The sequence below is a fragment of the Pseudophryne corroboree genome, chromosome 10, assembly GCF_028390025.1.
Source record: "Pseudophryne corroboree isolate aPseCor3 chromosome 10, aPseCor3.hap2, whole genome shotgun sequence".
Taxonomy (NCBI): domain Eukaryota; kingdom Metazoa; phylum Chordata; class Amphibia; order Anura; family Myobatrachidae; genus Pseudophryne; species Pseudophryne corroboree.
The window spans coordinates 248719773-248740355 of record NC_086453.1 but is presented as its reverse complement, the minus strand read 5'-3'; the positions used below and the strand labels follow the sequence as shown (position 1 = coordinate 248740355).

The window sequence follows — 20583 nt, the reverse complement described above, 5'->3', positions numbered from 1 at the left end:
TGCAACCTTTTGGCCTAAAACAATATTGTGAGGTGTCCAGACTAGACTGGAAATGAGTGGAAATTAATGTTATTGATGTTAATAATACCGTAGGAACAAAATTACCCCCAAATTCTGTGATTTTAGCTGTTTTTATGTTTTAAAAAAAAAAATCCAGATCCAAAACCAAAAACCCGAAAGGGTGGTTTTGGCAAACCCAATTCAGATCCAAAACCAAAACACAAAACCCGAAAAGTGTCCGCCGCACATCTCTAGTTAAAAGCTGCTAACACAATGTGGGATTTATAGATAACAATGTAGCTCATTGTTAATATTTATTAATTAATATACTGTACTTCATTGCAGATAATACCCACACATGTGAACTTTCTAAGCAATAAAAGAGGCTATATCTACACTCTGGGGGTAATTCAGACTGTATCGCTGCAACGGCAGCGATCGTAGTCTGAATTCCTTTGTGGAGTGCGCCCTCGCAGCACACCCCGGGAGGCCCAGTGCGATGATAAAAGCATCTCAAGGCTGCGATCGCCTCTGCCTGATTGATTTAGCTGGAGGGTGCGTGCCAATGGCGTTAGAACGCTTTTGGCGGGGCACGGTCCAGACAATGCAGGCTTGTCCAGACCAATGCGGGGGCAGGCCAAGGCGACAGCATGAAATCACATGCAGCCACTACAACCTGGCACGTGGAGGGTAGCCACCTGTCAGCTCGCAGGATCTGAGCAGACGGAGACCTACTCAGCAGGTGGAAAAAGCATCGCCGCTGTGCGATGCATTATGCACCCTTGCGGAGGGGGGAGGGCATGACATGCGGGGTGGAATAGCCCTGTCATGGGCGTCCCCCAGCATATCAGAGAAATTGATTGTAGATGTGCTAAATTTAGCACATCTATGATCAGATCTGAATTACCCCCTCTAACCAATCAGTCCCAATTTGCCATGTTTGTCTAGAGCAGTGGTGGGGAACCCTTAGCCCTCCAGCCTCCAACCTTTGGCCCTCCAACCTTTGGCCCTCAAGCTGTTGTTGAACTACAAATCCCAGCATGCCATGCTACATGATGTGTAGTTCAACAACAGCTGGAGGGCCAAAGGTTCCCCATCCCTGGTCTAGAGTGTCATTCATAGCAGGGCTACTTCAATGAGCAGTTTTAGTGTGGTTTTATTTATCTCCTGTGGAGGAAAAGCCTTGAAAGAAGAAGAGGACTCGCTATTGATCTAGTGCATTCTGTATGTCCAGTAAAGTGGAGAAAGAGGAATTGTCTTGGAGTGTTTATTTAAACATGTTCTTTTTTAATCTATATTTGTGTTTATTTTACAGTGAATTTTACAGGTGAATTACAATTTCAACGTGTCCCTTTCAAAGCCTGTCATAGCTTAGTGCTGGTAGCAGCAGCTGTTTATACCAGTAATTTATTCACTACCACCCAAGGCTGTGAACATTCATGCTTGCAATGTTTGGGAGGGGCACACCAATTTGTATTTATTTTACTATTATGAAAACCTACCTGAAAACACTCCCCTCCTCCACCTCATCATCATCATTATCATCATCATCATCATCCTGCATGAATGGAGTCTGAAAGAATGGTAACATACCTAATATCATATCATTACACTTTATTCAAACACATGCATTTGGTTTTATATTCTGAACTGTATGGATAAACATACAGCTCTGCATATAAGAGTATATATGCTAGGTTTGTGTATGCTTTTCTAAGAAGTAAATTGCATTAATTTGGGAGCCAATTTTGATTCAGCCCCTTCTATTTTTGTTTCCGTCTCCAATTTTGTGTGTGTACCCAGTGTCGAAATGGGGTATGAAGGAACCACCATGGAAATGCAGCAGTAGGGGCCCATACTTAAAGGGTGTTGCCAGCCACCACAGTCTTGGTCAACTCTTAGATAGGACATAGCCTGCAAACAACATGAATACTACAATGCATTGGACCATATGTCAACGTAACCTCTAGATTTGATTTAGTAGGATGGAGGATCTTGGTGTAGTTTCTATAGAAACAATCCAAACATCAGTGTTCCTGCTCTGCCAGGTAACTGATCCTCTAATAGGGTAACATTGTATAATACAAGTTCACAGTCTGAAACCAGACATTAGAGGAGGGATTGGGGTCCACCAAGGGTTTCCCCAGTACCCCTATGGGCCAGTCCATCCCTGTGTATAACTCTCTTATCTCTTTTCTTATATGTGCCTCTGTAATAAGAATTTGAATAAACTACAAGCATAACTGAACAGATATAACCTTTAAAAACTCAAAATTCTTTAGCAAAAAATGGAAACAAAGGAAATGAAACATAAGCTATATGGAATAACTGACTGTTAAACTGTGGAGCTGATAATATAAAAGAATTCATTTGACATGTACTATATCACTATCTTTTGTAATTTGTTAGATACTAATAAAAATTGTATTTATAGCACTTTATGAAAGAGAACCTGTCATCGTGTTCCTGAGGGGCAATGAAGCTGAGAATGAAGATAGTGCAAACAGTGGGAACATAGAGTTCCTTCATTTTTTCCAATCCTTCTCCAAAAAACCAAACGGAGCAGACAATTTTTTTTGTACATTTACATAGTAAACTATGTTATAGAAGAAAAAAAAAACCGTTGTTATAAATTATTATCATTATTAACAGTTGCTTATATAGTGCAGCATACTGCTTTGCGCTTAGTTATGTAATGTAAACATACTATTTAAGTGTTATGGAGCCTTCATTGGACAGTAGCTGTTGTGCCCAGCCCCTGACCCCATGAGGTTCCCCTGTCTCTCTATCACTCTTACCCAACTCCCTTACACTCAGTCTCTCTGTCCCTGTATCTCAACACCTCATTTCTATCTGTCCCCCTCCAATCTCCATTATGTTCTCTCCCGTCTTATCTCTTTACCTGTTTTTTTCTCTCTTCTTCTATTTTCTCTATTGATCTTTTCTCTCTGACTTCCATTGCTTTTTTGTCTCTACCCGCACCTTTCACTGTCTCTCCAACATTTGACTTTGTAAATATATATATATATATATATATATATATACACACAGTATATAAATATATATATACATGGTGGAGTTCAGAACAAACAAATGTTTAAAACGGACACGGCACTACAGGGCTTGTCTTTAACAAGTCACTTTAATGTCCATCCATATCAATGCTGTGTACATACATATCTAAGGTAGCAATATCCAAAGATATAAATCATGCAGCAAACAGAAATAAGCTCACACATGTAGAACAATGCGGCATTTCGGGCCACAGTGGGTCCCTTCGTCAGGTTCAGCGTGTGCTGCAAAGAAAACGTGAATAACATACAATACCCATAACGCTTACCTATATAGCGTCCCCATGCCGGCGTGGTCGGTCTCGGAGCAGCAGAGGGCTTCCGGTCAAGGCAAAACGCTTGACAGATTACGTAATCCGGGAGCGACGGTTGTCATAACAACCCGGTATGCGGAGGCTTCAAAGCTGTCCCCGGCCGCTCAGCCTGACAGGGGAGGCTATATAAAATGAAAAAAGCATACAGTGTGAGAGAAATAGTGGACATACAAAAAAATAAAACACATATAAATAACAACATATGGTCAGTTACCTAATTCTAAGCCATAATGCAAAACACCACTATATATAAATCCATATGCTGTATCTATCTATATATTAAAATCAACATGGAATCTGGGCAGACAGATGCATCTACTCAGGTTGTAGCACTCTCATTAGTAGGTATTATTGAGAGAGATAATTACAATAGTTCCTAATCGTTGGTAAGGTACAAATTGCATAATACCCTATATCCCTAACATTGTGATCCTACATGATCAAGATCAATTCTATGCAGACATATGCATCTGCCTTATTTGTACTGTAAATAATTCCAATTTATTTTCTCATTCAAACCTGCCGGTTGAATGGTATTAAGTTTCACTATCCATCGAGCTTCCAATCTATGTAGTGCTAAGACTCTGTCACCCCCTCTCCGTAGAGGAGGAATATGATTGATTATCTGATAGCGGAGGTCCGATAGTGTGTGTGCTTTAGAACAACAATGTCTTGACACTGGTTGTTCGTTAGCGTTACCCGCTAAAGCCTGACTGATATTGGAACGGTGGAGGACCATTCGTTCCCGTAAAGTATGTGTAGTTAACCCAACATATAGTAACCGACATGGGCATATGATGTAATATATAATAAATTTGGTGGTACAATTAAGGACATGGCAGATGTTAAATTTCTTTTTAGTTTCTGGATGTTCAAAAGAAGACCCAGTAATTAAAGACGAACAAGTAATGCAAGAGGGATACCTATAGCACCCTGCTTTTTTAATTGAACCAAAAATTCCATGTTTAGGTGTATAGTCTGTAATGTCAGTTTTAACTAAATAGTCACGTAAATTGCGATCCCGTTTATAACTGGTCATTACTAGGGTATGTTGAAAGCATGGCAAAGATTTATCTGTCTTTACAATTGGCCAAAGTGCTTTACTGGCACGGGGTATAATGGGACTGGCTGTGGAATATCTAGTAGACCAAATAAATGTATTTTGATCATTTTTTTGATCTGAAGCTCATTGCAATATCGCTAAGCGATCTTGTTGCATAACTTTATTCTTAGCTAGTTGAAGGTCCTTCCAATTGTATCCCCTGCTCTTAAATTTGTCAATAACCGTCTGTAATGCATCTTCTAACTGAGAAGGATCACTAGTTATACGGGCCACCAGTAACATTTGCGAAAATGGAAGTCCCCTCTTCAATGGTACTGGGTGGTGACTACTCGCATAAAGCAATGAATTTCGGCCGTTTTTTTGTGAAAGACCATAGATGCTAGTTTCCCTTCTTTCAGATGAATTGTAACATCTAAATAATCAATATAGTCAGGTCTACACACAGATGTAAACTTGATGGGACCTGGTAATTGATTAATATTGTGCATCATCTCTTGAAATGCTACCAAACTGCCACTCCATAACATAAACAGATCGTCTATGTAACGAATAAACCATCTAATGTTGCTACTGTATGTGGGGTTATCAAAAAACAATTTTTGTTCTTGATCAAAAATAAAAACATTTGCATATACCGGGGCCACCCTACTTCCCATGGCAACTCCAGCCTGCTGTAAATAAAACACACCATTAAACAAAAAATAATTTTTTAGTAAGCACGAGCTCTAACAACTTCAAGAATAATGTTTTATCCAAACCAAAATCATCACCCAGATTACTGATGAATCTACCCATCGCCTCTAAACCCCCTCTATGCGTGATGATAGGTATAGAGGGAGTAGACATCCATCGTACATAGCAATGTATCTGCTGGTAAGTGCTCAAACTCCATGATTCTTATAAGGAACATAGTAGTGTCCTTTAAATATGTTGAACATTTAGTTACATGTGGTTGGAGTAACGAATCAAGGAATTCAGAAGTGGGTTGATATAAAGAGCCTCTTGCCGACACAATCGGCCATCCCGGAGGGTTTACCAAGCTCTTATGCACTTTGGGCAGTGTGTACAGGCATGGAATAATGGGACTTTTTGGAAGTAATGCATCTCTTAGCTTGGAATCCAATAATTTATTTTGGACTGCTTGTTCCAATACAGTGCTAAGTTCCTTATGAAATCTTGTCGTAGGATCAGTGTCCAATTTTATGTAGGTGTCAGAACATGCAAGTTGTCGCATCACTTCATCAATGTATTGGGTCCTATCCTGTAACACTATACTGCCGCCCTTATCCGCCGGACGGATTATAATTGTAGTATCAAATGATAAATTGTGGTATAAAGGTCGAGGGGTAGCAATAAACCTATTCACAGAGTCATTCATCAATCAACTAAAGGTTTTTAGAGATGGATTAGTAGACATGGGATCAAACGATGAGGTACTGTATTTACGAATGATCTTGCTATTTGAATCAATCGGAGGGTTAGTTGCACTATGCTGAAAAAAATTATCTTAGCCTCAATTTCCTATTCATTTGGTGCATATCCATTTGCCACTCAAAAGGGTTATGAGGATTGGTGGGAACAAACGTGAGTCCTTTATTCAGCACGGATTCCTCGACTGATGTTAATTGTCGTGAAGATAAATTGAAAACGAAATTGTTTTCTTGGCTTTGTTTGCTTTTGTTGATCCTTTGGGTTTGACTTCCACGCCTCGTTGGCTTGGGCCAGCCTCTGCTCTAGCCCTGGTTGTAGCCCCTAAAGGGGGTCGATTAGCAGATAAAGCATCATCCGAGTCGGCGACAATTAAATCACTGTCGCTATTGGAGAAATAATGTCCTTTAACTTGACGACCTCTGCATTGCCGGTATGTTGTAGGTGTTGGTCCTCTGTAATTCAATTTTGTAGTATCTGTCCCGGTGAGCCATCTATAGACCTGATGATCCTCGTAGCCATTTTGGACTACTTGTAATTTTGATTTTTAAAATTTTAATAGCTTCTTTCTGTAGTTATCTATATGTTGAGCTAATTTTGCCCATGTTGCCGCCTGCCCAGGGTCTGACATGATTTTTACATGAGTGGTATTCAAAGTCTCAATCTTGGACTTCGCTACTTGCAGCTCCCGGCCTGCCTCCTCGATAACAAGCAGCATCAAATCGAAACTACATATATTTAATACAGATACCCATCTGCGGCAAAAACTCAGGGTTTGTCCTCCCTATCGTAGGGATATTGCGGACCCGGAAGCCCAGTGGAATCAGCTTTTGACGATAATAGTCTGATAAAGTGGACCCGTGCAATAAATAATCGGTCTCCCGTTTGACTTTGCGTAAGCATAATAATTGCTTAAATACATCATCTACCGTGTCATCCAGTGCCTCAGGCACACAATCTTCTGCAAACAAAATTCGATCAACTTGAGCTTTACTAAAACTAAGCATGTCGCCCATTTGTAATGACACATTAGTGGCCGTAGTGACATCCACTCTGTTACTCTCAGAATTTTCCATGTTGCTAAATATTTCCACTTGTATTCACCAACACAGTTATACTTCAAACAACAATCCAACAATTTCTGTAGGTGCCTTGATACATAGGGGAATACTTCCCAAACAAATGCAGTCTCTGGATAATCCGGCACTCTCTATAATAAATCAACCGCCTGTGTGCCTTTGTCCCATAATACAGACATGGTGGAGTTTAGAACAAACAAATGTTCAAAACGGACACGGCACTACAGGGCAGAGACGTGCAGTCAGGGGAGGCAGGGGAGGCAGTGCCTCCCCTGTCATTAATGATTAAGATAATACAAAGAAGATGCATATGACACATATTATGTGTCATATGAATTCTCTTAATATTATTCTTGCATTGCTCCTCTCTTTATGTGTTTGGGAGGCACCGATCGTGGTGCCTCCCGTTGTCTCTGGGGAAAGGTATGGGAGCGGGGGGCGGGCACGGGCGGGGACTAGCCATGGGCAGTAAAAGCCCATTGAAAATATATGGGAAAGCGGCACCATTAGAGGTGCCGCTTTCATACAGGGATGTGCTTTCAACCTATGAAAGCACGTCCCTGTCAGTGAGGCCACAGTGATTGGCCAGCGGATCCGTCACTGGATCCGCTGTCAATCACTGTGTGGGCGACGCTGGCGGAGGAGGTGCGGGCGGCTGGATGCGGCGGTTGTGCGGGTGGCAGGATGCAGCGGTGGTGCGGGCGGCGGGATGCGGAGGTGGTGCGGGCGGCGATAGAGCGGGCGGCGGGTTGCGGCGGCGGTGCGGGCGATGGAGGTTTACCTTTAGCCTGCAGAGTTTGGCAGCGGAGCGGTACCAGTTTCAAAAATGGCGCCTCAGCGTCATTTTTGAAATTCAAGATGGCCGCCGCGAGCCAATCACGGCTCGCCGCGTCATCGCCCCGCCCCCTCCGTCTGACTTATATAAGTCAGCGCGAGGCAGAGGAGCGTCAGTCCGACGGCGGAGGAAGAGCTGTGAAGAGCTCCTGAAGAAAGAAGACGCTGGAAGTCCTGGATGGGCGGCTATGCAAAAGAGCTTAGCAGCCGCCGCCCACCAGGTGAAGACGCTGGAAGCCCTGGGGAGGTGGCACCCCCCCAGGTGAAGACGCCTGAAGCCCTGGGGAAGCGGCGGCCACGCAAAAGAGCTTAAAGGCCGCCGTCCCCAGGTGAAGATCCAGTTTAATAAAATTTATTTTTAAGACCGTGTGGTGTTTTATTTTAATATTTTCTTTACAGGTGGACTACAGGTGCCAGCGGGCCCTTTATGTCCGGGCATGCTGGCACGTGTGGTTCTCCAAGTGGGGTGCGGGGCATAGCACTGGGCTATCAGCCCAGTGCTGGTTATTGCTCGGGAGGGGGGACCCCATTTTTATTTTTTGGGGTTCCCACTTTCCGAGGAATTCCAACCCTGGGCTGACTGGCTGGGGGGATGATTAATGTTATAGCAGGGGGACCCCATACTGAGTGTATCCCCTGCTATGGCATTACTCCCCCTGGCTGGTTCTGCCTAGTGCTGGTTTTATTGATGTATTGGGGGACCACACTTTTTTTTTTCTTCGGGGGGGGGGGGGCTTGTTATCTGTCAGTGCCTCCCCAACCAGTGACCTCACCGCACGTCACTGCTACAGGGCTTGTCTTTAACAAGTCACTTTAATGTCCATCCATATCAATGCTGCGTACATACATATCTAAGGTAGCAATATCCAAAAATATAAGTCATGCAGCAAACAGAAATAAGCTCACACATGTAGAGCAATGCGGCATTTCGGGCCACAGCGGGTCCCTTCGTCAGGTTCAGCATGTGCTGCAAAGAAAATGTGAATAACATACAATACCCATAACACTTACCTGTATAGCATCCCCATGTCGGAGCAGCAGAGGGCTTCCGGTCAAGGCAAAACGCTTGACAGATGACGTAATCCGGGAGCGATGGTTGTCATAACAACCCAGTATGCGGAGGCTTCAAAGCTGTCCCCGGCCACTCAGCCTGACAGGGGAGGCTATATAAAATGAAAAAAGCATACAGTGTGAGAGAAATAGTGAACATACAAAAAAATAAAACACATATAAATAAGCTTCAGATCAAAAAAATGATCAAAATACATTTATTTGGTCTACTAAATATTCCACAGCCAGTCCCATTATACCCCGTGCCAGTAAAGCACTTTGGCCAATTGTAAAGACAGATAAATCTTTGCCATGCTTTCAACATACCCAGGTAATGACCAGTTATAAACGGGGTCGCAATTTACGCGACTATTTAGTTAAAACTGACATTACAGACTATACACCTAAACATGGAATTTTTGGTTCAATTAAAAAAGCAGGGTGCTATAGGTATCCCTCTTGCATTACTTGTTCGTCTTTAATTACTGGGTCTTCTTTTGAACATCCAGAAACTAAAAAGAAATTTAACATCTGCCATGTCCTTAATTGTACCACCAAATTTATTATATATTACATCATATGCCCATGTCGGTTTCTATATGTTGGGTTAACTACACGTACTTTACGGGCACGAATGGCCCTCCACCGTTCCAATATCAGTCAGGCTTTAGCGGGTAACGCTTACGAACAACCAGTGTCAAGACATTGTTGTTCTAAAGCACACACACTATCGGACCTCCGCTATCAAATAATCAATCATATTCCTCCTCTACGGAGAGGGGGTGACAGAGTCTTAGCACTACATAGATTCGAAGCTCGATGGATAGTGAAACTTAATACCATTCAACCGGCAGGTTTGAATGAGAAAATAAATTGGAATTATTTACAGTACAAATAAGGCAGATGCATATGTCTGCATAGAATTGATCTTGATCATGTAGGATCACAATGTTAGGGATATAGGGTATTATGCAATTTGTACCTTACCAACGATTAGGAACTATTGTAATTATCTCTCTCTCAATAATGCCTACTAATGAGAGTGCTACAACCTGAGTAGATGCATCTGTCTGCCCAGATTCCATGTTGATTTTAATATATAGATAGATACAGCATATGGATTTATATATAGTGGTGTTTTGCATTATGGCTTAGAATTAGGTAACTGACCATATGTTGTTATTTATATGTGTTTTATTTTTTTGTATGTTCACTATTTCTCTCACACTGTATGCTTTTTTCATTTTATATAGCCTCCCCTGTCAGGCTGAGCGGCCGGGACAGCTTTGAAGCCTCCGCATACTGGGTTGTTATGACAACCGTCGCTCCCGGATTACGTCATCCTTCAAGTGTTTTGCCTTGACCTGAAGCCCTCTGCTGCTCCGAGACCGACCACGCCGGCATGGGGACGCAATATAGGTAAGCGTTATGGGTATTGTATGTTATTCACGTTTTCTTTGCAGCACACGCTGAACCTGACGAAGGGACCCGCTGTGGCCCGAAATGCCGCATTGTTCTACATGTGTGAGCTTATTTCTGTTTGCTGCATGACTTATATCTTTGGATATTGCTACCTTAGATATGTATGTACGCAGCATTGATATGGATGGACATTAAAGTGACTTGTTAAAGACAAGCCCTGTAGTGTCGCGTCCGTTTTGAACATTTGTTTGTTCTAAACTCCACCATGTCTGTATTATGGGACAAAGGCACACAGGCGGTTGATTTATTATAGAGAGTGCCGGATTATCCAGAGACTAAACATATATATATACATATATATATACATATACACTGCTCAAAAAAATAAAGGGAACACTTAAACAACACAATGTAACTCCAAGTCAATCACACTTCTGTGAAATCAAACTGTCCACTTAGGAAGCAACACTGATTGACAATCAATTTCACATGCTGTTGTCAAATGTAATAAGCAACAGGTGGAAATTATAGGCAATTAGCAAGACACCCCCAATAAAGGAGTTGTTTTGCAGGTGGTGACCACAGACCGCTTCTCAGCTCCTATGCTTTCTGGCTGATGTTTTGGTCACTTTTGAAAGCTGGCAGTGCTTTCACTCTAGTGGTAGCATGGGACAGAGTCTACAACCCACACAAGTGGCTCAGGTAGTGCAGTTCATCCAGGATGGCACATCAAAGCGAGCTGTGGCAAGAAGGTTTTCTGTGTCTGTCAGTGTAGTGTCCAGAGCATGGAGGCTCTACCAGGAGACAGGCCAGTACATCAGGAGATGTGGAGGAGGCCATAGGAGGGCAACAACCCAGCAGCAGGACCGCTACCTCTGCCTTTGTGCAAGGAGGAACAGGAGGAGCACTGCCAGAGCCCTGCAAAATGACCTCCAGCAAGCCACAAATGTGCATGTGTCTACTCAAACGATCAGAAACAAACTCCATGAGGGTGGTATGAGAGCCCGACGTCCACAGGTGGGGGTTGTGCTTACAGCCCAACACCGTGCAGGACATTTGGCATTTGCCAGAGAACACCAAGATTGGCAAATTAGCCACTGGCACCCTGTGCTCTTCACAGATGAAAGCAGGTTCTCAGTGAGCACATGTGACAGACGTGACAGTCTGGAGACACCAAGGAGAATGTTCTGCTGCCTGCAACATCCTCCAGCATGACCGGTTTGGCAGTGGGTCAGTAATGGTGTGGGGTGGCATTTCTTTGGGGGGCCTCACAGCCCTCCGTGTGCTCGCAAGAGGTAGCCTGACTGCCATTAGGTACCGAGATGAGATCCTTAGACCCCTTGTGAGACCATATGCTGGTGCGGTTGGCCCTGGGTTCCTCCTAATACAAGACAATGCTAGACGTCATGTGGCTGGAGTGTGTCAGCAGTTCCTGCAAGACGAAGGCATTGATGCTATGGACTGGCACACCCATTCCACAGACCTGAATCCAGTTGAGCACATCTGGGACATCATGTCTCGCTCCATCCACCAACACCACGTTGCACCACAGACTGTCCAGGAGTTGGCGGATGCTTTAGTCCAGGTCTGGGAGGAGATCCCTCAGGAGACCATCCGCCACCTCATCAGGAGCATGCCCAGGCATTGTAGGGAGGTCATACAGGCACGTGGAGGCCACACACACTACTGAGCCTCATTTTGACTTGTTTTAAGGACTTTACATCAAAGTTGGATCAGCCTGTAGTGTGTTTTCCACTTTAATTTTGAGTGTGACTCCAAATCCAGACCTCCATGGGTTAATAAATTTGATTTCCATTGACAATTTTTGTGTGATTTTGTTGTCAGCACATTCAACTATGTAAAGAACAAATTATTTAATAAGAATATTTCATTCATTCAGATCTAGGATGTGTTATTTTAGTGTTCCCTTTATTTTTTTGAGCAGTGTATATATAAATAGAAGACCACAGAGACAAGAAGTCTTGCAATGTTTCAAAGCATTTATTGCTATTTTATAAATTATAAACATCAATAGCAAAATACTGAATATTTAAATGCTTACCCCCCATCATCTATCCCCACCATGTGGACTCCAAGCACCACACCTTCCAGTCAAGAAAAAAATCAGACACAGGTTGTGGCCATTCACTTACTAGACGTACAAAGTGTGATGCAAATAACAAACATTTAAAAATAACACAGACAGATACATATTAAAATCAATGGCATAGAATAATAATAATAATAATAATAATCATCATAATACAGATTATGAACAAATCTTGCGTTGTTTTTTGTGCTATACCTCTCAATATTTCTGACCTGTTCAGTTTTTCAGCCCTCTTTAATGACTCAGTTCCATTTCCTTTGACCTGACATAGCTGTGTGTACATGTATCAGGCTAGTATAGTAACAGCCTTGTAAATATTGTGTCTATTACCCCAAAACTGGAATTTGGTTGGAAGCACATTTCTTTAGTGTGTTAACTATTCATGTTGAATATGTGTTGTCATTAATCTGGTATTTACAGTAAATGTATGTTCATTTATTCATTACTATAATCAGAACTCGTTTGCATTATGTATATATATTTTTTTAATTAGAGTCATATTTTATTGTTTTTCTAATAAGACAAAATACATACATTAAAAATTACATACAATCATAGTTACATGTATATATTCGACAAGCCAGTTTACTTTGTTATATATTCTTTCTTAAAGCCACAAATTGCTTTGGGCTACGTGCTTGGGCGCCACTGTCACTGACCCCGTCCACACCCACCACTCCTCATTCATACATCATAGCACATGGCATTCCCATCTTCTTTATTGTAATTTATTTAATTTACCTAATATATGCCTCATCTTTTTACTTTATTTAGTGACATCAGTTATTTCCATACTTCCCGTGTATGTATGTTTATCTTTAATATGATACATATAAATGTGATACATGTGAATACAACCCTATACCCTTGTCCTCTTTTGTTTAATGAAGTGTCTAATGTCGGTCACTGCCAGTGGCAGCAGGCGCCCCCACCCTCACCAAAATCTACTCGACTTTTTAATTTTTATCTAGTTCAATCTATCAACTTTTATACATTAACCATTATATACATACATACATACATACATAAATGCGAAATATAATATACAACCGGCCAGTACTTCATGTTATTCACACTTATTTATAACCACAAAATTATATTGCACGTTTCGAAATGTTATATAGATGATTTGTTATTCAAATAAATAATTTTTTAGAATACATTCATAAAAACACTTATGGGTTAAAATTCACATCAGTGACCATCCAGACATCGATAGTATACCTTGATCTGGAAATCTTTATACAAAACAACATCATACACACTAGAAATCATGTAAAAAAAAGAACCGTATATACTTGAGTATAAGTCGACCCGAATATAAGCCGAAGCACCTAATTTTACCACAAAAACCTGGGAAAACTCATTGACTCGAGTATAAGCCTAGGGTGGGAAATGCAGCTCTAGCCGTACACAGCCATCAGTGCCAGATATGCCCTCATACTGCCAGATATGCCCTCATGCTGCCAGATATGCCCCACAGTGCCAGATATGCCCTCATGCTGCCAGATATGCCCCACAGTGCCAGATATGCCCCACAGTGCCAGATATGCCCTCATGCTGCCAGATATGCCAGATATGCCCCACAGTGCCAGATGTGCCCTCATGCTGCCAGATATGCCAGATATGCCCCACTGTGCCAGATGTGCCCTCATGCTGCCAGATATGCCCCACAGTGCCAGGAAGGGTACTTACCCTCCATCGCTCCCGCGTTGTCTTCTGAAGGAGGGACACGGAGGGCACAGTGCGCGGCTCTCCTGTGTCCCTCCTGCATCTCCGTCTCCGGTGGCGTGTGTGTATTAAATGAAGTGCCGGTTCGTGAGCCAATCAGAGTTCACTAACGGGCAGTTCATTTAACACACACACACACACACACACGCCACCGGAGACGGAGACGCAGGAGGGACACTGGAGAGCCGCGCACTGTGCCCTCTGTGTCCTTCCTTCCACTGACTCGAGTATAAGCCGAGGGGGCTTTTTCAGCACAAAAAAACGTGCTGAAAAAGTCGGCTTATACTCGAGTATATACGGTAAGCGGAAATAACACAATATTAACATCCAGGAACCATCCTAAAAACTGGATAAAGAATATCCCAAGTGGACAATTCAGACACCTTAAGAGAAATAGCTCACAGATGGAGACTTTCAAAAAAACAGACGGCACAGATGAAAAATAAATTCCTACAGAGATGATACAAGGATGAAGACGTCCAGAATCAAATTAATCAAATATCCAAGTTCGACAGAAGTGAGCTTATTAAATATAGACAAAAAGGACAACAAAAAGACTTCAGACTATCTCTTATAACACAGTTTAACAGCCAGAATTTAGCCTCTGAAAAAATCTTAAACAAACACTGGCACATTTTGACATTGGATAAAGAAATAGCTCCTCTAATTCAGCAAAAACCACATATTATATATAAAAAAGCTACGTCATTGAAACAAGAATTTGTGAAAAGCTACATCCCAATTGACAAACAATGTTCAATAGAAGATAAGAAAGGACATTTTTACTGCTTAAACTGTTCAGCATGCAAAACAACAAAGAAAGAAACAACAAAACCTGCAACAAAGTTCACTTGTAATGACACAAACAAAAGTTACAAAATAAGAGACAAAATATCTTGTGACACAGAGGGAATTATTTCTCTTCTACAAGGTCCATGTGGCCTGCAATATGTTGGACAGACAAAAAGAAAGATGAAAATCCGCATTGTAGAACATATTTACAATATTAAAAAAGGTCTACAGACACATAGCATATCCAAACATTTTTCCGACATTCACAACAAAAATCCTTCTGATGTACAATTTATGGGAATACAAAAAATGATCCCAAACTGGAGAAGAGGAAATATTTCAGATAAATTGAAAAGAGCAGAAACAAAATGGATCTTTTTATTACAAACGTTAGAACCCACAGGACTCAATATTGATTTTGATTTTAATTCATTTTTATAACCCATCATTTTTATTCTTTAAAAATAGTACACAGATATTTACTTTAACATATTCTCAAAGTATTAAAAAAAACTATAAAATAATTCATATGTAACAACACTTAATGCAAACACCAGTAAATGTTTTTTAAAAGCAAATTTTAATTGATTCTAATTAGCCAATTATTCAATAAAGGCTTTGCATAAAAAGAACAATTCACTACATGGACGCTATCCATGACTAAGGACCCACGGGTCCAAAACGCGTTGGAAAGCGACAGCAGGAGATTCCGGTAATCAATCACATCACTTAGCCTGCGCCGACGGGTATGAAGACAGAGAGACAGTGTGCGGGAACCAGCCGGGCGGAGAAAGAGACTGAAGACTCCGTTAAATGTAGGCAGCAATAGGGAGAGTTAGTCAGCCAGCGCCTCACCACCGCCGCATTGCGGGACACGGCTCACATACGGAACCCACCTACGGACAACTGCACAGGCACAAAAAAGTGCTGTAAACATTTTACTAATTTATTCTTTTTTACAGGTGTTTGCTAACAATTTTAACACAATAAGCACCCCAATTTTCCTTTTATAGATTGTACCACTCTAATGGGAGCTGCTATATAATACTCCAAGCGCAGGGTAATTTTATCATTTGTATTACAACTTACTTTATACTTCAACATAGTGTGCACAAATTTATCCCCTTACTTACCTCTATTTCATTTTAATGTGTCGTGTGAGACGGTAGCAGTGGCTGCAACTCCCCAGGTTTTCACAGGCCCCATACTGACCTGGTTAGATTTTTTCCCCAACCATTTCCTCATTCTTCCTCAGTGTGATGTGCTACTTTCCCCCCTTTTTATACATATTCACATTAACATCAACCTCCTAACCAATATAGCTATTCATTTGCCTCCACCACCATATTATAATATCTTGAGTGAAGCCATTTATTCCATATCATACCATATCTATTCTCTGCATTTCTAGACAGGTACACATATTTCTCATGGGCAACAATTGTATTTACCAAAATTTTCCAGGACCTGAATTTAGGGCCCTCTGTAGCCATCCATGCCCTAGCAATAATCACTTTTGCTAACGAACATGTATTGACCAGGTATTGTTTGGTATATCTATCAACCCTAGTCCCCTCATTTATACCTAGCAAGCACATTCTCGACATCATTATCGATCTTTCTATAACTGTATTGACAATGGATCCAATAACCTTACGCCAAAAGTCACTCACAACTGGGCACTCCCATAACATATGCATGAATGTACCTACTTCGACTTTGAACTTTGGGCATTTATTTGTTTTTGTTCCTTTAAATTTCATCAACCTCTCAGGAGTGAGATACATCCTATGTAAGATACTCAATTGAATTTGCTGGTATCTAGCTGAATTTGTAGCCATTTGGGGCATTGCAATTACCATTTCCCAGACATCCCCATTTATTGGACCCACATCCTTCTCCCACTTATTTTTTAACCCCAACAGGGCTTCACAATGATATTTATTTAAAATCAATGTATATATCCAAGAAATTACTTTCTTCGGACCCATAGCTTTCAGGGATCGTTTAATTGGAAAATCCTCTCTACATGGGTTCAAACCGGAGAACTGACTACTCAATGCATGGGATATATTTACTAAAAATCGTGTTTGTGTCGATTTGATGGGAGTTTAATCTCGATTTCTATCAGATGTATTTTACTGCAACATTTTGAATTCATCTACGTTAATTTACTAAGATGTCGAGTTTGGTGTTTTCATATTTTCCGATGGCAATGTTTTTCATATTTTGCTTTTGTTTTCCCGGCCGCAATTCTGGTTGTCGCCCGTAGTTGGGATGTTTTTATACGGAATTGTAAGATTTATAACACGGCAGGGTTTTCTGTACTTTGGCCGCATTTCCACTTTTAGTTTAGATTTTGTCATTCGTTCGTGATTGGTTGTGTTTCTGATGTAGGAGTGTCTGTGCGCAACCATATAAATACTCTCCAAACCATCCACACCTCATTGGTTTAGTTAGTGGTGAGAAAAGAGGTTGTGCTGTTGAGTTGGTGAGTAGTTTGGAGGTTTTGGAGTTTTGTTAGTTCTGAGTGCTGTATTGTGTTTGAAAGTAGTCTTGTCATTCTGATAGTCTTGTTTATTTTGGGTTTGTCTTAATTTCTGTCCTTGTCTTTTTTTTTTGGAGTCTCTTGTTCATGTGTGTTTGTGTGTGTGTGTGTGTGTGTGTGTTTGTTGTGTATTGTGTAGTGGTAGTGGAGGAGTGGTTTTATTTTGTCTTTTTATTTTTCTATGGTAATTGTTGTTTGTCCAAATTATGTCTGAGTCAGAGGTGGGTTAGGTGAGTGAGGTGGAGGAGGTGAGTGAGGTTCAGGAGGTGGGTGAGGTTAGTGAGGTGGAGCACATAGGAGAGGTTGCTGCTGCAGCCTCTAGTGATAGTGACAGTTATGCTGAGAATGTGGCTTTGGTGCGTGAGCTCATGAAATATCAGCGTCAGCTTTTTGGGCCGGAGTCCTCAAAGGTCAGATCACAGAAGAAAAGTGTTGTGGGCTATAGTTGTGGCTGCTATTAACAGTGAGGGGGTGGTCAAGTGGACAGAGGACACGTGCCGCAAGCGGTACTATGATATTAAGCGCCGTGTGAAGTCCAAAATGGCGAAGGAGGCAAAGTCTGCTCGGCAGACCGGTGGGGGTCAGCCCTTCATTGCTAAATATCTTGACTATGAGGAGCCCATGTGAAGCTTACTACCTCCTGAAGTTGTTGCAGCAACAAATGTCTGGGATTCTGATCGGCCCAGGCAGGATGGCGAGCATGATGTTTTGTGTAATTTGTTGTGTTATTTTTTATTGTGGTTTATTTGCTTTGGCTATTGTATCTCATGTGGCATAGGCCCTTACTATGTGCTTGGATTACATGGCTGGCCTACCTTTTTTTTTTTTTTTGGGGGGGGGGCTAAACAAACAGCATATTTTTTTGCATATAACAGTATTGTATGTGTAATTACACTGTATAATGTATTTTTTTTTCTTTTTTTGTGTTGTTTTTTATTGGGACACACCTTTATATTGGTAACAGCATGCTTGTCCTTCAACACATGTAACACAATATGCATGTAACATTGAATTTTGAAGCAGTTTGCCAGGTGCAACGTATCACACACAGTGGGTCAGATGTATTAACCTGGCGAACGCATAAGTAACAGAAAAACCAGTCACATGTTCAAGCTAAGACAAGCACCATCTAATCTGACAAAAAATTAAATGACCATATTGTTGCACCTTGCCTGCTGCATTTCACACCTTACCCAACACTGGTTTCTCACTTCCTTAGGGCTTGTCCTAGTTACGGCCTCTGCCACAGTGGTTTTGCCAGCTCATTGGTAAATTATGTTGTTTAGGAGTATATATTTAGCCTTGTGGTGTTTCTAATTTTTGCACCATGTTTTTGCTGGTGCAAAAGTCATTAGTTTGAGTGTGGAGTACATTTGATATGGTGTGTTAGCTTGTGTATTTATGACACAATGGGCCACATGTATTAACCTGGAGACGTCGTAAGGAAATGGCAAAACAAGTAAAATCCGAAGCTGCAAAACACACCAGCCAATCACCTACAATATGCAATTTGCCAGTTATGAGCTTTCCGGCTGGTGCATTTTTCAACTTGTGCTTATCACTGGTTTGACACAGACTTATGGCTTCAGCAGCTTAATACCTGTGTACCAAATTTACTATACCTTTGTTGCTATGTTGGCCTAGTGTGTGTTTGTTGTGGCACATCACACAGATTTACACAAATATCCTTTAATATTTGTATGTGTAAAAATGTCCCCCAATATGAGTGTGCTTTGGAGTGTTGTATTTTTGTGTTTTAATGTTGGCCCATGTTTGTGAGATCTCTTTTTTGAGATGGCTTGCACTGTAATTAGTGCACATGCCCGTTTTTTTTTCATAATGCCTTTGGTTCTGGGGCCCATATCATCAGGTTTTGTGATGGGCAAATTAATACACATTACGTGTAGGCCACAAAACCCAAAGTTTAAATAAACTTTGAATCATAAAGGCAAAAAAAACATATCAACTGCATTGTCCAATTACCTTTATTATAAAAGCATTTATCTTGTTGTACAGTGTCGAAGAAATCCAGAACTGGGTGCCCTCCAGCCTGTCCAACAACATCTGATGGTGATGCTGCAGCATCAGGTAAAGTGTCAATTGTAGTACATGTTATGTTTGTAAAGGAATGGGCTGACATTAATGTTGCCTTTATTCATAGGTCCATCAACACAAGGCTTTGGGCACAAAAGACGCCCTCCTGAAGACCACAAAAAAGACAACATGTGGCAGTCAAGAGACCAAGGCCGGATGATCCCTCCAAAACACATGAGTCTCCACCACAACGCAGAATATCCATTGTGTCTTCTAAACCGCCACACCAAATTTTGGACACTCCACTAAGACGCCAACCACACTCCCCTCATCTGACTGGTGAGTAGAAATCTGCAAAACCAAAATACATTAGTCAGATCTATATTATACAGTTGTAAACAATCACAAACTGGAGCCCCACATAAACAACAATACATACTGAAGAACACCAACCTCAAAATGGCTTCAAAGTAGACGGTAGATACCGTACTCCAGTAAAGATATGTGTGTCCACTTCATCCATACAGTAGCATATTGTGTGGCAGATGCTGCAACACAAATAGATGGGCAAGCTTGACAAGGAGTAAGGCTGGAATCTTTGTTGTGTGTTGATGTATTTGTCCACATTGATTACAACATGCATAATCTCCGATATGTTTTACTAGGCCACACCAAAAAAAAAAAACCTTTACTGAAACCCGACCAAATTTGTCATGGAGAATGTAGGACACCCAAACAAAATAATGTGGTTGCTCTTACATTGATGTAAATACCAAAGCAACAATAAAAGAGGCATGTGCAGCCTTTAAAGGCAGTAGTGATGTTGGTGAAAGGCTGAACAATTCAAATTTGTGGTCACATATGTAGACTCACCTTAGTTTGACAAACATATTAGAAACATACATGCCAAACTAACCAAAAATGCTTTGTCCTTCCAGAAACTAGTAATGAGTCGAGCATCCCTCCATCCCACCAGCAGGACAGTGAAATGGAGGAGACATTTATTTTGCAACTTCAGCCAATCAGTGAACCAAGAACACCCACACTACCTGTGAGTACACTACCCCCAAACACACACCACCACCACAACAGAGTCCAACAACACCA

The 20583-nt window shown here is 41.4% G+C and overlaps 1 long non-coding RNA gene across 1 annotated transcript; it reads left to right on the top strand.

Moving 5' to 3' along the window:
* The first annotated feature begins 10096 nt into the window (after positions 1–10096).
* Positions 10097–19809, top strand: LOC134965474 (uncharacterized). Its single transcript, XR_010188387.1, has 3 exons — positions 10097–10258; positions 19459–19530; positions 19604–19809. It is a non-coding gene; the product is annotated as an uncharacterized LOC134965474 (long non-coding RNA).
* Positions 19810–20583: the final 774 nt, after the last annotated feature.